Consider the following 9,256-nt stretch of genomic DNA (forward strand, 5'->3'; position numbering starts at 1 on the left):
TCCCACTTGTTAGTACTCTATGCTTATATACTTTCCTTCCCAACTTCACTCTTAGGAATGTTTTATACCCTCGTGGTATCCACATCACCCTCATCAATGATAATGTGTTTCTTGCCTTTTGTGCAGAGTACAATTCTTGTTAGACACCTTTCTGAGAAATGTAATGCAATGAAAACTTGAATCTCATCTTTAAAGGTCGATAGACTCCATTATCTTATGTGTTCTATGTAGAGGTGATTTTTCTTGACCACTATTATATTTATCTCTTGTTTTATCGCTACTTTGTGTGGTCTCAATCTTATTGTATCTTATTCTTTTATGTTGGTTCATCATTGCTCCTTTATATTCACACTTTTCCTTTATGGTGTGTTGACTATTCAAGTTGAGCTCTTATCTGTCTTCACCTTCACTTTGAACCAACCATGTTTTGAAAACCTAACAAAATCCAACATCATTTGTGCACTAAGATTGCTTGACTATGAGAGTTAATAGAAATGTTCTATACTGTTGTTTTCAATTTTTTTTTATTTTTTTTTTGAAGCTTTCTGACATATTATAATAGTTATTGTAGATGGTGGTAGCAAGAGTATGTTTCATGTAATCTCCATAATGGTTGTTGAAGACATCACATGGCTGTTTGGACGATGATGTAGGAGTATATGGTAGGTTAATTCCATCAAAAGTTTTACCAAGTGGATTTCATGGAACTCAAAATACAATCGAACCAATCTATATTTTCCTTCACTATTGTACTTTACAAAGTCTTCCCTATCATAGTCACATATCATAACACTATTGAATACTGATTTCCTCATATCATTGTTTTCTCCTAAATCATGCTCATTGGTAGCTCCTTATTCTCAAACGTGGCTCTATTGATGATCATATTCAATGATTCCCATAATTCATATGGGTTAATTCTATCGCAAGTTTTTTTTCTTTTTTCATTCATTGTATTAATTTACCTTCCATATAGATTTATATTCTCCCCTGTGTATATCACTTTTGTGTTTTGGTTATGGGACAATAATTTATCCACAATGTCTTCTTTTACATTTGTAGTTGGCTTTGATACCATGTTAGTTTTAGGATCTCTGCAAATGTAATAACATTTTTGTAATTCTGTGTGTTTCAATTGTAGATTTCCAAGATATATGAATATATCTTCAAGAGGCCTGTCTTGTGAAGAGACATGTCTCTATGGTTATATATATTAATTAATCCTTCATTAAAACATTATTAATTATAACATATCTATATTATATAGAAATATATTATATGTAATATATAACATACAATATATTATATATAATATATAGCATACAATATATCTATATATATATATATATATTAGAGTATTTATAATTAATGATTAACAATAACCATAGAAAGGATTAACTCTAGGACAGTTCAATCCAACAGAAGCTACAATTTAACAATTATCTCCATATTAAGAGGACAAGTCTTTGGCATTATTTTCAAAGAGGGAGATAAAGGAATTGAAATAAGAGATTGAGAGGAAAAAAAGTGTACTAAGTTTCATGAAATTTGAGGGAGATGAAGGAGAAATATTGATCTACCTAATCTTGATTGTCAAGGGAGAAAGTGTACCTATTGATTACATCTACCCAGTACGAGAGAGAAAATGTAGAGAGAGATATAAGAAGTGATCAAGAGGGAATCATAAGGATGATTTGATTGTATGTTGATGAGAATAGAAGTTTGTAATCTATTCTAAAGATAAAATGTTGCTGATAGAGGGAGAGATTTAATACAAGGAATTATTTTATTTTTGGTATTTTTTTGGTTGTACTGATTAAGTCTTGTTAGTTTTGTTTGTCATAAATGCCAAAGAGGGAGATTGTTGAAAATAGATTGACACAAGTATGGATATATGTTTCAATCATTGTTTTATCAGTGATGTCAAACCTTGGACTTGCTGGTAAGATAATTGCTTATCTAATTTAAGTGCTATCATTTATTTTATTGATGAAGAGGATTCGATCAAATGAGGTAACAATAACACCTAGAGGAAAGGTTGAGTTATGATATGGAAAAGGAGTACAAGAATCAGTTAACATAGTGATATTATAGTGCATTGATAATCTTCTTAAGGTTGGAAAGGTTGTTTACACTAATTAAGTTCAGAAGAATAAGCAAACCAAAATTTTTCTATCAAGCTTGAAAATTTGCATAGTAGGTGTTGAGAAAAGTTACTACAAGTTGAGAAAAAAATCAATTGGAGCAAAGAAAATTCGATTTCAATGTAAGCCTAGTAAAGTTTAGTTAATGTTGAGAACCACTAAACTTTAGTTCATGCCAAGTGATTTGATAGTTGATGTTGAGAAATATTGTATATGTCAAGCATCAGAAGCCAATAAATTTTGAGTATCAACATTATGAGAAAGATTGAGAATTTGATAAATCTGAGTCGACAAGGTTGATTTCTTGGATTATGTGAACCATAGATTGATGAGTTGGTGGCACTAAATTCATGGTAAAGTATTTTGAGGTGAATTCAAAAAGGATTGAAGGATAAGTTTCTAGATGGGAATGAAATGAAATATGGGTTAGATTTATTGAGGGTAAAAGTAGAAACATGTGTCACCCTTGTAAAGGAAAAGGCTAACAAAAGTATAACTATTCACCTTCAATGCGATAAAATTGGTATTATTATTTTGGATTTGATAATGAAGTAAACCAATAAAATGCGTAGAAATCGATGAAGTTTAGGATTATAATTTTTAATAATTATTTGGAATAAGAATTGATATATTTGTTAGAATTTACAAGTAGGAAGATTTACTTCTGAGGGGGGGAGGAGTGGAGGTGAATTAGACATAACTTACTTTAACCTTGTTAAAACCTTTTAGGTAAAATCATTCACATGCATCTCATTCATCTAATAAGCATGAAAGTAAAGACATGCATGAAAACAGGTAACACAAGATTTTGGTAACCCTAAAACCCTCCAAAATGAGATAGTAAAACTGGGGTGGGGATGACATGGACAAAGTATGACTGTAGCAATATGTAATTGTTTAAGGTTACAAAGTTTGACAACTTCCAATGGTCTGGCCTATGAAAGGCATATCCTATTAAAGACTTTACACTCTGTTAAAAATGACATTGTTAAAGGATTTACAAACACTCACTTGGAATCTTACATTGTTAAAGGATTTAGCACCTTTTTTAAAGGCTTACAACATGGCTACTAAACCAACCTATCATCATAGGATTTTCATCCCTAATACAATGGCTAGAGAGTATTAGAAAGTCTTGACCTGATGACTTCCAATCTTCAATTGCTAATTCTAGATCCTCGTTCTGCTCTATTTTTTCTGATCCTTACTTGATCTGATATGTCTCATCTCAAGATTTTGATACATTGTTCTTGATCACCTAAATTATGTAATGTTGTTCTACTCTTTCTAAGTCTTTACATCCCTTTGCACTTCGCTAGCATTCTCGCATAAACTCTTACTTGTGCACACGCACAATGGGGTTTCCTCCTCCTTTTAAAGGCTTTGAAGACTTTTAGGTATGAATCTACAATCAACAATCATTCTTCATTTCCTACTCAATTCTTTCACTTTTCCTATTGGTTGCATGCCTTCTCCATTTTTTTGATTAGTTGCATGCTGATTACATAGGTAATGCAAAAGATTCAATCCTATCTTCAAGATCCTTTGAGATTCATCCTGAGTCAGCTTTCAAAAATAGTTTACATTTAAATTTGTGAAGGCACAAACTCATATGTTGATTCTATGTTACTTGAAATTGGCACGTATAGGAATTCTATCTTACTTGGCTCCTATAGTAATTCTATTTCACTCAGCATCTATACTTTTCTTGACATCTATACTTTTCTAGGCACCCATAGTGACTCAGCATCACTTATCACTTGAAACTTGAGCTTCTCTTGGCACTTGAAGTTCACTCGGCACCTACTAAATATCTTGCTCAACACATACTAGAGCTCAACATCTATATTATACTTGGAATCATCTTGAGAATTGGTTAATCGTGTTAACACTCAATTGTCAAAACCAATTTGAAACCAACAATATTTTTCTAGTTTTTATAGATATTTTTTTAGCTATTGGAAAACACTTAAAATTAGAGGTCTAGTTCCAACCATACAACTATATGGAAATAAACTTATCTCCCTTTTATCTCTGACTATGTTATAGATCACATATATATCTAAAGCAATAAAAAATAAAAGTTGGCTTTAGAACTATTTTTCTCTTTTATAATTATTCAAATTTCAACTCACCTAAAATTGATAGTTTCATCTCCCACAACATTTTTCAAAATAAATCTATTCTAACCAAGAGAAAATTTATACATTATAAAAGAGGACTCTCTCCTCTGGAACGTCATATAATTTTTACTTTTTTTAATATAATTTAATGTTTTTTCTTTCTCAAAACTAACATTTTTTTTAGTGTTAAAATACATGTGTGTAGATTATTTTAATTACAATATACTATATTTAATTAAAACACTTTAAACTCTATATGAGAATATTATTAACTCTGAGCTCTATAAAATGGTGTTTATATGTTATTAAAAATATATCATAAAAAATAGTAAGATTTATTGAAATGCTACTTTTCTTTAAAAGAAAAAATTCTTTAGTAATTGGGTACAAACTAGTATTAAACATGCATTTAATAGACATTTCCAATTGGAAAAGTATGAGACCATATATAACTTAGCTAGAATAAATTTATCTAGATTATATGTTTCAATAAAATTGAATTTTAGATAGGAATACTCAAATTTAGTCATTTTGATAAGTCAGTGTGAAAGGTGACACAACTTTCTACTTTTACCCTTGAATCCTACCTAATTTGACCTAACCCTAAAATGGATGATGGAGAATGAACAACAAGAGATCTTATTTCTCTATTTATACAGATGGTTGGTCAAAAGCAATAGTTTTCATGTGAGAGAACCTAAGGAACACAAGGAGTCTAGGGTATTGCTTCATTTAGTAACCTAAGAGAAGATATTGTATTGGCAAGAAAAGAAAGAAGGCTTAAGGGTATGGATGCTTGAAGGGTGAAAAAGCTATCAGAGCTAAAGTGTGTGAGAGCCAAGAAAAGTGGAGGACTAAAATAGAGATATGTAATCTACAAATGGAGTTGTAAGTTGTTATTAGATCAAGTCTTACTGTTACTTTCTAATCACTGCATCAATCTTAGGTAAATCCTTTGGATTAAGATTGACCTAGAAGTCATTTGTAAATCTTTTAACCAGGTGACATTCCTAATGAATGATCTAAAGTCCTACAAAAAGACTCACTCCTAATAAGATGATTGAAATTCTTTAATTGGATCATATTTAAAAATCTACATTGTAACCTTTAATGGGGTTGGCTATTCACAGGGCATCACTTAAAAGAGTGAGAATGAGTAGCATGTTATTGGTGATTTTTCGTAAATTGGGTTTTCACATTAAATCATTGTGTCAAATGTGATATTGAATTAGTTAAGTTTCATGTTTACATTTCTACAAATTAATTTGATAGTAATCTACAAGTTTAAGTAATTACATAATCTAATCGATGCATGCATGATGAAAATGTTTTATGGGTTCACCAAGCTATGAAAAGTTTTAATTGTTGATAAAAGCACAAATTTGTGTCACCTTTTAGGCTGACTTATCAGAATGACTGAATTTGTGCATTTTTATCTAAAAATTAATTTTGTTCAAACATATGATCATGATAGATTTATTCTAGCTAAGCTATATATGGTCTCACACTTTTCCAATTAGAAATGTCTATTAAATGCATGTTTTATACTAATTTGAATCCAATTACTAAAGAAATTATAAGATTAGTTAGAAAACTGGCATTTTAATAACTCTTGCTATTTTTAATGATATTTTTTTAATAACATATAAATGCCATTTTATAGAGATCAAAGTCAAGAATATTCTCATATAGAGTTCATAGTTTTTTAATTAGATATAGTATATTATAATTAAAAAAATCTACAAGCACATATTTTAATACTCAAAAATATGTCAATTTTGAGAAAGAAAGAAATAATAAATCATATCAAAAAAATTTAAAACATTATATGATGTTCTAGAGGAGAGAGTCCTCTTCAAGAATGTATGCTTCTTCTTTTGGTTGGAATATATTTATTTCGAAAAATGTGGTGGGAGATGAAAAATATAGATTTTAGATGAGTTGAAATTTGAATTGTTAAAAAAGAGAAAACATAGCTCTGGAGCCTATTTTTATTTTTTATTGTTCTAGCTACATGTGTTATATATAAATTAATTTGAGATCAAGGGGAAATAAGTTTATTTTGATATAGTCTTTTGGTGGGAACTAGGCACCTAAGTTTCAACATTTTTCAGCAACTAAAAGGTCATCTTGAAAAAATAGGAAAATATATCAATTCTTATTCCAAATAATTATTTAAAAATATAATCCTAAACTTCATCCATTTCCAAAAATTTCATTAGTTTACTTCATTTTCAAATTCAAAATGATAATACCAATTTTAGGTCATCGAAGGTGAATAGTTATACTTTTGTTAGCCTTTTCCTTTGTAAAAGGCTGATACAACTTTGTGCTTTTACCCTTGTATATCTGGACCTTGGCTAACTGATTCACCCCCACCTCCTTAGTTATTGTAAAAAATTCCATCATACTACTAAGCATGTTGCCCTTGTTGGAGCCCTAATTGCTAAGGATATGAAAAAGAAGAAAGAACATAGTCAAACTATGTTAGAGATTGCCTCTGCCCTAAGCTACACTGAGTAAATTTGTATTTAAACACTAACAAGAAGTAAATGTTATAAGTATTTAAATACTAACACTAACAAAGTTTTGGAAAGTGAAAATTTGAAGTTTGATGAATACACAGAGGTACATAACATTGAACCTATGAAGTAACCTAAAGAGTACAAATCCTTTGTATACTTTTATGAAGGTATGCCTACTGATGGTGATTCTATAAATGAATCTGGAAATCAACAGCAAGTTTCAATGACTATTGAGTCACGTACAATGAATATCAAGTTACATTTAGGAACTGAGTAACAATTAGGAGCTGAGTTGGAGATAGAAGCTGAGGACATTCTAATTTTTAGATAAGTGTACATGAAAGGGATGCCAATCTACCTGGTAGAGAAGTACATAGTGATTCTTAAGTTGATAGACCTATTGAAGTAAAAAGAGTAGAACCAAGATTGTCAAAGTATGTCAAAAGACATCAACCTATTGTAAAAATTATTTGAGATAAATAAGCTAGATCAATGATAGGGAGTAGGCTAAGAAGTGATACATATTTTTTGAGCATACATGAGACTAAGATAGTGCAAAATTCCTTAGAGAATGAGGATTGGATTAAAGAAATGAAAGAAGAGATTGAGAAGAATAAGACATGGACTCTAGTTTCTAGACTACTAGAGGACACGAATATGATTGGAACCAAGTGTGTGTATAGAAACAAGTTAGGTGAAAATGGTGAAGTCACAAGGAATAAGCCAATATTAATTTGCCAGGGGTATGCATAAGAAGAAGGAATAGAATATAGAGAAACATTTCCTCTATTGTTTCAAGATTGGAAGGAGTAAGAACCCTTCTTTCTTCCTTTGTCTACAAAGGTTTCAAAGTTTATCAAATGGACATGACGTCAACATTTTTGCATGGTATATTAGAGGAAGTTTATGTAGAACAACCTAAAGGATTTTTTGATCCAAACAACAAGAGCATGGTATGTAGACTACATAGAGATTTACATGGATTAAAGAAATCCGTAAGAGCATGGTATGAAGGGCTTCACAATTATCTTGTGAAGATTGGTTTTGAGAAGACTAATGATAATAGAAATCTGTACTTGAAGAAAGGAAGTAAAGGTATTTTACTAGCTGAAATTTTGTTTTATGATATCATATTTTGAGGTCAAGATACGTTATGTAAGCATTTGCAAATTAAATGAAGAAATAATTTGAGAATTCTATGTTTGGAGAGATCAAGTTCTTTGTTGGTTTGTAAGTATATCAGATGAAATATGGTATATACATCACTCCATCTAATTATGTGAAGGAAATATGAAATTTTTTTGGATTAGAGGATTCAAAACTAGTTAGCACACCTATGGTGATAGGAAAAAAACTATCAAAGAATGGTGATTCTCTTCTCGTGAATCAAACATTGTATAGGTCTATGATGGGAAAGTTGCAATATGTAGTACATAGCAGACCTGACATTGCATTAGCTATCAGGATTGTTGTAATATTTTCTACAAATCCTAAGGAGAATCATTTGATGGTTATTAAGAGAATTGTGGCATATCTGAAAGGAACATAAGACTATGATCTATACTACAAGAAAAATGAAAAATTTGAGTTAAGAGCCTATATAGATGTTGATTGAGCTAGAAACATTCATGAATGAAAGAGAAAAAGTAGTGGACCATTTCTCTTAGGAAAGAGATTAATCACCTAGACCAGTAAGAAATAAAATTTTATATCTCAATCTAGTGTTGAAGCTAAATATGTGGCTACTGCAATAAATTGTACAAATGTGGCATGGACTAAAAAACTACTCAAAGGTATGAAGGAGGAAATCACTAAACCTGTGATACTTAATTGTGATAATACAAGTGCTATATACATATCAAAGAACCCTATGATGCACACAAAGACTAAGAACATTGCAATCAAGTATCATTACTTGAGAGAGTTAGTTCAAGACAAAGAAGTGATGATGAAATATGTGAATACAAAAGAACAAATAGTTGATATATTCACAAAAGCTATACCTAAGGATGCATATGAATATCTTAGAGGTAAAATAGGGGTAATACCCCTATCCAAAGCTACTTAAAAAGAATGAATAGTGCTCTACATCAACTAAGTTAAATATTGTCTCTTAAAACTTGATGTATTGGATATTACTTTAGGAACTACCTAAAGTAATGAAGGAGCTCAATTAGCAGACTTACAATTACATGCAAGGTGATAGATTGAGAACTTGGAATTGATTATATCTGCATGTCAAGATGACAAGTCTCTGGCATTTTTGTCAAAGTTAGAGATATAAGTACTAAGGGATTTAAGTGGAGATAAGTACCTAAGTATCAAAAAGAGGGAGATACATCTAAGTAGATAGACAAAGCTTGAATTAGCCTATATAGAGGAAGGATATACTATGATAGAGGGAGAAATAAAATTTCACATATATTATTTTCTTTTTGGTATTTTTTTTGGTATTGGTTTTTCA

Source organism: Cupressus sempervirens, chromosome 7 (genome assembly GCF_028749045.1).
Source record: "Cupressus sempervirens isolate cs-2001-9-10 chromosome 7, ASM2874904v1, whole genome shotgun sequence".
In the NCBI taxonomy this organism is placed as follows: Eukaryota; Viridiplantae; Streptophyta; class Pinopsida; order Cupressales; family Cupressaceae; genus Cupressus; species Cupressus sempervirens.